We start from the raw sequence: 9392 nt of genomic DNA on the forward strand, positions 1-9392 counted from the left end.
GCTAGCCTGAAAACATGGATTTTTTAGGGAAAAAAAATATGCTTTATTTCATACATCCTAAGTCTGACATTTTTCATGTTTTCCCATCTTTGAAGTCGGAAAGCTTGTCAAGGTTGCTGGGAGCCTGGCAGTGGCCGTGGTGCTGGTGGTCACGGGTGGGACAGAGCTGTGCACGCTCACCCCGCTCTAGTCCGTTGGGTGTGTTATTAATATTCACACGTGGGATTGAAAATATCGTCAAGGGGATCCTGTTATGATTCAGCGTAAGACCAAAAGCCATTTGAGGGCACCAAAAAAAAGCACAAAAATAGAGAAGCGAGGCATTACTTTGGTATCAGTGAAGCCCACAGTCTTTGCCAGGGAAATAATTCAATAATAATCAAATCACCTTGCCGGCCTCACAGCACGCAGAAAGGTGCCACAGCTTGGAAGGAAGGGCACGCACAACGGGGAAGGGTTCTGCTTAGAAACGTTGCGTTACCCTCATAGGCAGTGCCCCGGATGGAAAGGCACAGACGTCTATGATGCCGATAACAAAGAAAGGCTTTGTGAACCAAACAAACAGCGACGACAGCAACAACAAAAATCTGGGGTTCCAATGCTGACTCGGCCCTTTATCAGCTCCAGCAAAAGATGTCGTCTTGCGCGAACTCTGTCTGCCCTGTTGAAAGGGGAGCGTCAATAACACGTACCCAAAGGGGTGGTTATAAAAATAAATCCAATAGACGCTGTGAAATGAAATGAGTTTTGGCTGCAAAATAGGATCAGAACGCAGACGTTTTGCACAGCTGATTGGTTAGCTGTCTGGTTTTGGGTTTCTTTTTTTCCCCGGAAACCAGCAAGTCCTTGAGGGTGGTGGCTCTCTTTCGGAGAGTGGCTTTCAGCTCCCCGCCAGCAACGTGGGGGGTGACGTGCGTGGGCCTCATTCAGTCAGTAAGCACGGGGCGCCTGTGCCTGCCCCTTTATTGCTGCTGTCGGCATTGCTGTTTCTAAACCTTTCACGCTCCCTGCCTTCCTGAAGGTCTCGTGAGCAGGTACCGAGATGGGTAATTTCAGCATAGAAAGTGAACAGAGAATCCCAGTGACGTGTCCAAGTTCCAACGGAACGTTGGAATCCAATCCCCTTTGGCCCTGAGACTCCGCGCCCACGGCTGGACTGGCTCTGCCAAGAGGGTGCATCTGGGCAGAAACTGAGGCGCCCTGGTACCTCCTGCTCTGAGAAGCCAGAGGCTGCAGGGGTAGTGGGGGGGAGAGGCTGGGCTTGGGTTGACCCTCTGGGGCTAGGCCTGTCCCTTGCTGTGCCCTGCAGAAGATCGTGGGGGATGAAGGTGTCAACCCAAGGAGACCTAGGGTTCCATGTACAGAAAGAGCCTCTGCCTGTAAACATCTCTGAGGCCAAAGAAGGTGCAGGAGGGGCCCGAGGGGCAGGCATGTAAAGGTCAGGGGCACTAGGGAGGGACTGGAGGGGGACCATCACCAGCAAAGGGCCCGACTTGGCCCCTGCCCATCAGAGCAGAAGAGGGAGTGATGGGATGGTCAAGGGGTGGTTAAAAACCCAAGAAGATGAACACCTGACTGTATCCATTGTACATTTAGGTGGAAAGAATGATAGAGGGGCCATATGTTTCAAATCCAAACAAATACACCTTTTGAATTTTTACTCTACCTTTTGAAGTGAAAGTGTAAATAAATACAGAGAAAAACTATGCAAATCCTAAATAGCAGCACAATGAATTGTCACAAGACTCGAAACAAACATTACTAGCGGCCAGAAGCCTCTCCCGTCCCCTCCCAGTCACTATCACCTTCTCGGGGTAACCGTCGTCCCGACATCTTGCACCCTAGATTGGCATTCCTGGCTTAATTCCATTGTGCTGCCTCTGCATTTAGAAGAATAAGAACAGAAGGCCTAACAGCAGGTGCTACGCATCATGTAGGAAGTGAGGCCATGATCTCTGGCCTTGAACAGGCATCAACTTGAGCAGAAGACAGACCTGGATTTGAATTACTTACACATGTGCCATTTCCTGACTGCATGATTTGAGGAATGCTTTTTTTTTCCCCTCCCCAAATTCCAGTTCCCTCATTAGTAAAGTGGGGACAAGATGCTGAATCGGTAGGGATGTTGTCAAGTTAAGCGAGATAACATCTGACTATCATCCCCACTCAGAACCTGATGCTCAGTAAGTACCGGTTGGAGGATACATGTGTCTATGAAAACGGAAGGAATTAAGTGACCTATGTGAGGAGACACAGACATTGATTTCTGGAGCATAATAGAGGAAGCTTCCCTAAGTCCCTGGCAGGAAATGGGTTGTAACTGGAAAAGCATGAAACACAGTGCTCACGCTTCTCCCCTAGCACGACCTCTGACTTGCTGGGTGACTTCTCATGTGTTACCTTCCTTCCCTGGGTCTCAGCTTCCTCTCCCATAATTGATGGGTTCTACCATAAGTTTTCTCCACTACGAACCTAGCTCAGTAATTCTGAATCTATAATTGGCTAACTTGGAAAACCGTAGAATAAAAATACGCAATAATCACCGTGCCCAATGCCAGAGACAAATTGAAATACATTGAGTCAGAGAAATTAGGCTGTAGAACGAATTCAAAATCATCTTATATAAAGTTGATAGTTAAGCACATGTTAAATCTAACTGTAGGAGGCCCGGATAGACTCACAAAGGGTCCATGTAGTCGATATAGAAGAGTATTCTGCAGGCTGGTAAGCATTAACATCAACTGCTAACCAATAGCCTGGAGACATAGAAAGAATGTCTAAGGTACAATCTATGCCCACCTATAGACTAGAGGCCTCCAGAGGTGGTACATGTCCTGGCATCAGAATGATCCAAACCAATGTATGAGACATTAGGGTTGTATAGGTTGGCTTTCCCAGCCCTGAGACTGTGAGTTTAAGATCCTGATGGGACAGAGGTCAAGTCAATGAAATGGCCACCAGATGGTCCATGAATTGTTCCCAGAATCATCTAGAACACATTCAGGTGTCATTGACATTTAAATGGTTGAATTGAAATGATTTTCTCATTTAGAACTTGAATAAGCATTCGTAGGCTGAGGTTATTAGAAGTTGCCTTCCAAAAAAACTTTAGCTTAAAATTAAAAATAAATAATATTATAAACAGATTCCTTGTCATGCAAATAAGATCAAGGGCTCTTCATGGGGAACAGGAAGCTACATTCTCTCCTCACTCTCATGCCCTAAAATAGACTAACTTTTTGCATTAATTGTAACACCATACTTGAGAACGGGGCCAAACTACAAAAGAAATAGGATGAATTTAATAAGTTTTATTATCTTGAAAAAGGAAAAAATAAAAACAATTTTTTGGAGAAGAAGCATTTTTTCCCTGCCAGTAAATTCTAAGATGGATTTATCCCAAGAGTCCCGCAGACCTCAGCCAAAAACCCAGAATTCCTGACTGTTAGTATACTGCTCTGTGCGCTATATTATTGTGCGGTATTTTACTCTGCTTTTCACGTCAAAAGATTTCTTGCAGCATGCATTCAGCAGGTCGTCACAGAAATCCACTTTCAGTTAGAGATCCGTTCATTCATTCTCTTAAAAAAAAAAAAATCCCCAAATCCCCAAACATCTATTAGTGTTAGAGGCTGTGCATTCAAAACTGAATGAGGGACACGGTTCCATGGTCTCCAAGTGTCCACAAGCTCAAGGAAAAAGCAGAATCACCTATGTGTGTGAGTCATATAGAGACGTAGATAGAGACATAGATCAAGGTCAGCCTTAGAGGGGGCCCACTGAAGGACTAGAACACTACTTCCATTTTCGTATCTATTCGCCTTTGGAAGTGTAGATCTGACTCCTGAAGGAAGGCATTGTCCAGGCAAAGCTTGACGATGGATCGAAATGAGTGAGTCTGGTGTCCTTGCCACCAGCCACACCCCTGTTCCCATCAAGTAGGGAGGCTGAGTGTCAAGGGACACTGAAGGCAGCCAGGCCAGATGATGTGGGTTGCTCAGAGATGAGGTGGGATTTTCTCTTGACTGAAGCTAAGAGATTAGAGAGAAATGGAGCAAAGCAGAGAAGAGGACTGCTCCCTAACCCCCAACAAGCCCTGCTGCCCACCCCTCTCCCCCCAAGGCCAAACCAAAAGCTTGCAGCCAGCACAGGAGTGGCATGGTGGGAAGGGAATTCACCAGAAGGCCCATGAGCAAGGAGAAGGCAATGATAGGTCATCATATACTTTCCCCATTGGCCTGCCTGCACCATTAAAGGTCCAAGATTAAAGCAGACAAATAATAAGGGAGAAAAGTAAGTTAGGTTAATTAATATTTGAATTTATTTTAAATACAAGCTGAAATTCCACTTGACCACATCCTGACAGTGACCTGTTAAATTTGTCATTTACCAACCTGGGCCTCGGTTTCCTTGTCCTAAAACAAGGAACCATGCCATCAACTTCCGAGGCTTAATGAGATCTTAAGTGTGAAAACACTTAGCAAACTGTCAAGAGCCCTTTGGTATTCTTAATCCGATAATCATAGTTTTGCACAGTGGGAGATTTTTAGTCTTCATGCCTTTAAGGAGTGTTGTGTGTCTTGTTTTGCCTTCCTTAATTAGAAATGTACTGATCTTGGAGAATCCCTCCCTGCCCTCTTGGATTTTAGATTTCACACCCCATTGTCAAGGCTGGAACCAGTCCAGGCGACAGAAAGAGTATGAACCTGGCAATTCTTCTGAAGTAATGATCTCTAATCTCAGCTCTGCCCTTTAAAGGCTGTGTGCCCTTGAATAAGTGGCTTAGGCCTTCTGTTTATTGGTCTCTACACTGGATGGAAAAACACTGCATTCCCTATGTTAGGGTGAGAACACAGTACATTGATCAATTCTGAAAACTAGAGAATTGTTATTTCTCTAGTTGGATCCATATCAATGGCAAGTTACTCTCAGAATAGACCAGAGATTTCTTTTGCCCCAGCTTCTATGAATATCAGGCACAACCCTTTAGTCTTTTGTAAGGGAAGCGAAACACTGCCTTTTATAAAAGAGCTCCTCAGTGGCAGGCTGCCCAGCTCCCTGTCAGCACTCCCTCTGCTTATGTGTAGCTCCAGACTTGTATTGATATCTGCACGCATATGTTGGCTCAGCTCCTCCTTTGCGGGCGATAGATTGCTTCTGCTGAAGCTGCCAGTGCAATATTTTGAAAATAGACATCCATTTCTAGAAGAAAAGAGATCCAAATAAGAATTTTTATATATATATTTTACATTAAAAATTATTATAATCGGCGCCTTTCATGTCAACACCATATTTGAAGCTCTTCCACAATCACTCTTGGAATGACCACCCAAGGGTGTAGAGGGAGGTGTTTGGGGAGGGGAAGTCTGTAGGTTGCTTGTATCTGACTCTGGGGCAGACTTTGAGGGTCTCGGTCTTACCGTCGTGTCAAATTGTGGGTTAAATGGTGTCTCCAAGCTCGTACGGTGAAGGCTCAACCTTAGTACCTCAGGATGTGAACTTATTTGGAAATAAGGTTGTTGCATATGTAATTAATTAAGTTAGGATGAGATCATACTGGGGTGGAGTGGGCCCAATCCAATATGACTACGTCTGTATACAAAAAGAGAAATTCCCACACAGACACGAACACGGGGAGAGCCCCATGCGAAGATGAAGGCAGGCGTCCCCATGATGTTTCCACAAGCCAAGGACCACCAAGGATTGCCAGCAAACTGCCAGCAGCTAGAGGAGAGGCTGGGAACAGGTCAGAAGGCACCCTAACCACCAACACCTAGACCTTGGACTTCTGGCCTCCAGAACTGTGAGAGAATAAATGTCTGTCATGTCAGCAGCCAAGTGGTGTCAATTTGTTACAGCAGCCCATTCAAACTAATACCCTTTGTATGTGCCTAATATTTCTGCGAGTTAGGGATTGTTAGAAGTGGAAGGCACATTTAGAAATCATTGAGTACCAACACCTTATGACACATAAAAAAGTAATAGCTTGAAAGACCCTTCCATACCTAGAGGTGAGGGGTTGACCAGAAGCCTGGATTCCTGGTGACCAGAAGCGTGGTGGGTGTTCGTTCTCCTGCACTAGACTCTTTGCTAAGAGATAAATGGAGAGAAAAGTTGAAGTTATTCAATATACAGAGTGCCATCAACCTAGAAAGAGCCAGACTTTCAAGGTCATCTGTTCGGCTCGCTGAGGCACCCTCCATCCCATCCAAGCCTTCCAGGTGCAGATGTCCTGACTCTGGTTCAGACCCACTCAAGACATGTGCCAGGTCCTATGCCTATGCCTCCAAGATCTTGGAGCTTGAAGAGTCTCATTCTCAGGGAATTAGAAGTTAGGCCTGCAATGTGCCCTATCAGGAATCATACAACTCTCTCACCTTCTTCTAGTCTTTGCTCAAACATCTCGGTGTGCCCCTTCCTACCCTGCCCTACCTCTTTCTAAGTAGCATTTGTATTACTCCCTGGTTATTATGTTTATTTATATTTGTTGTCTGGGTCTCCCTACCAAAATGTAAGCTCCAGAAAGTCAGAAATCTTTTCTCTGATTTGTTCACCGATGTATTGCAAGAGCCTAGAATAATAGTATTTGCCACATACTGGGCTGCTAATATCTTTTGCTGTTGTTGAAAGAATGCATAAATATTTTTAAAATATCTTTATTTGAATGCTTCCAATGAGACCATGGAATTTATTGCTTTGCTGATTTGGAAGACAGCCTCGTAGCATAGGCCTCGACTACTCGGGGGACCTCTTAACGCTGGCAACCGTGGGTGTTGCTCCCGTGGCCTGGGTGATAGCCCGGAGCTGCAGCTCGTGGACGGCAGAGCCGAAAGAAGCCTGAAGGAAATGCTGGGGGAGAAAATTAAGCCTCAGCATTTAGCTGGCAACATCCTGTCTTTTGTTATTTCCAAATGCGTTCCACAGTTGTATTTTTTTTTAATATTAAGGCCGTGGTGACAAAAAAATAAATTCAACCAGCAGGTCTAAATACCCTCTAGAGGTAGAAGGTATTTAATTTAATTAAAAGTGATTAAAGGTGAAACTCCAGTCCTTCAGTCACAAGAGCCTCGTTGTCATTTCTTAAGAGCCACATGTGGCTAGTGGCTGCTGGATCTGACAGGGTAGATGTAGACCATTCCCAGCATCATAGGCAGCAGCACTCCGTATGTGTTTCTTAAGCTCTGGGATTTTAGCACCATGAAATGAAGGCATCACAATGAACAACAGAATATTTCACTCCTCCCTGAGATCGTGGGACACATTGGCCAGATTGATTTAGGCCAAGCCAACTCTGCTGGGCTTCATGCTCACTTTCTTCCCCACAATCCAAGAGATCTGCGCACGATTCGGACCATGACTATAGCGTGTTTTCGCCAGGTGACAGTATCAGTTGTTCAGATTCTGGGACGTTTCAATCCATAGTCAAGGAAAGCATATCGGAAAGGGCGCAGAGATATGTAATGCTTTGGTTAGTTCAGGAAAACAGATATAGCGTGGAATGACTGAGCTGTGGGGTCCCTGGGGGGAGTTAAGGGGTCTTGTGTGCTGAGAGCTATGGCAAGGAAGTGACCCAACCGTAACCCCTCGAGGTTGGGAGCAATGGCTGTTACACATTTATAAACTTAGCACACAACATAATGTATACCAGGCTATTCACATACATCTGTCATCATTCTTGTTGAATGAATGAATCAGGTAATCAGCTGAGTAACACATCAACCATCTGCCTAATGACACATGGACAAGGGCCAGCTGCATTGCTGGGAGAGGAAGGCTGCTCTCTAGTAATAAGTAGACTCCCAAATTCCAGAGATGTCTGCTACAGAAGCTGGCTTGTAATCTAATTTTGTGTGTCTAAAATAGGTCAAGGTGAAGGCCAATCTTGCACGTGATGGCGCAGGGACCCAGGCTGGTGGATGATTTGCCATATTTTGGCTACAATATCCTGACCCAGTGACCTGTAAGGTCACCAAAGTGGAGACAAGGAGAGACGGAGGAGTGTCCTGGCACTTAGCTATCTCAGCACAAGAATGAGAGCAGTCACTTCCACTAGAAGGTCATTGGCAAGCACGTGTCATATGACCCCATTCCCTGTGAGGGAGACTGGGCATGGAAGGTGGCACTTAACATATTGGGTCAGCCCTCACTGTCTACTGCACCAGATCACGCAGGACAGTGGCAAGAAACTTGAACTCTACCCATTAGTGGTTTTCAACCACAGAATCCTTTCCTCAAATAAAATTCAATATATAAATAAAGCAAAACTAGAGCTTTTCTGCTTGCAAAGAGGGCACCGAGAGGAGGATCCATAAATCTGCCCACTCAACAAACTCCCATGTGCCACCTCTGTACCTTGCATGTTCCTCCAGGCAATCTAGGGCTCCCTGAAGCCTCTGGCATGCTTCCAGCAGGAAGTGGTGATCCCATTTTCCCTTTGGAAAGATGAATGCCGCAGTGGTGGAGGGTGGCAGGGAGAAGTGGGTTAGACAGAGGGTATACAGTCTGTGTGTTAAGGTGAGAGGCAGGGACAGGGTCAGAGCCTCCTAGAGCCCTTCGGATGAGAGACAGTGAGGGTCTCAACCATGTCTCCAAGGAGCTCCGTATGTCTTCCCAATATTCCCCAGGTCAAAATTCTACGTCTGTTTCCCAAGCTGATCTCATTTCACCTGTATAGAGCTTGACATCATTCCAAGTTGCTGCTGCTGTCATAGGTCCGTTGGAGTCAGCAAACTATCTGTAAGTGGCCAGGCGGGCCGTCCGGTCACTATAGCAACTACCCAACACTGCTGTTGTGGAAAAGCCAAGAGGGACAGTGTGCAGAAGAATTTTACTTATGAATATGGAAATTTGGATTTCGTGCAATTCCCACATTTCACGAAACATTAGTCTTTCCTTGATTTGTTTTCGATCACTTCAAAATGTGAAAAATAGGGCACCTGGGTGGCTCATTTGGTTGAGTATCTGACTTCAGCTCAGGTCATGATCTCGCGGTCCATGAGTTCAAGCCCCATAATAGGCCCTCTGCTGTCAGCTCAGAGCCTGCTTAGGATCCTCTGTCTCTCGCTCTCTGCCCCTCCCCCACTCACATTTTCTCTCTCTCTCTCTCTCTCTCTCTCTCTCTCTCTGTCTCAAAAATGAAGAAACATTAAAAAAAAGTGAAAAACATTCTTGACCCATGGCAATATGAAAACAGGCTGTGGCCAGATTTGGCCCATGAGGCATGCTATGCTGACCCCAGGAGTTTTGAACCCTGAGTGATTGTATCATTGTGAACAGGACTTCTATTCACCAAGGTAATTCCCCTCTCATCTTTGAAGTGGCATACATTGTGATGGAATAAAAAATAAAGGTGTGTGACTAATGCCTTAAACGGTTTTTCCCTGGAACACTCG

General features: G+C 45.5%; 1 long non-coding RNA gene across 1 annotated transcript; it reads right to left on the reverse strand.

The window, feature by feature from the left end:
- Positions 1-4340: 4340 nt before the first annotated feature.
- On the reverse strand, positions 4341-8778 carry LOC128311377 (uncharacterized). Its single transcript, XR_008289781.1, has 3 exons — positions 8353-8778; positions 6006-6090; positions 4341-5202 (listed from the first exon to the last, which is right to left on the reverse strand). It is a non-coding gene; the product is annotated as an uncharacterized LOC128311377 (long non-coding RNA).
- Between the last annotated feature and the right edge of the window lie 614 nt (positions 8779-9392).

The sequence above is a fragment of the Acinonyx jubatus genome, chromosome A3 (assembly GCF_027475565.1).
Source record: "Acinonyx jubatus isolate Ajub_Pintada_27869175 chromosome A3, VMU_Ajub_asm_v1.0, whole genome shotgun sequence".
Lineage (NCBI taxonomy): Eukaryota > Metazoa > Chordata > Mammalia > Carnivora > Felidae > Acinonyx > Acinonyx jubatus.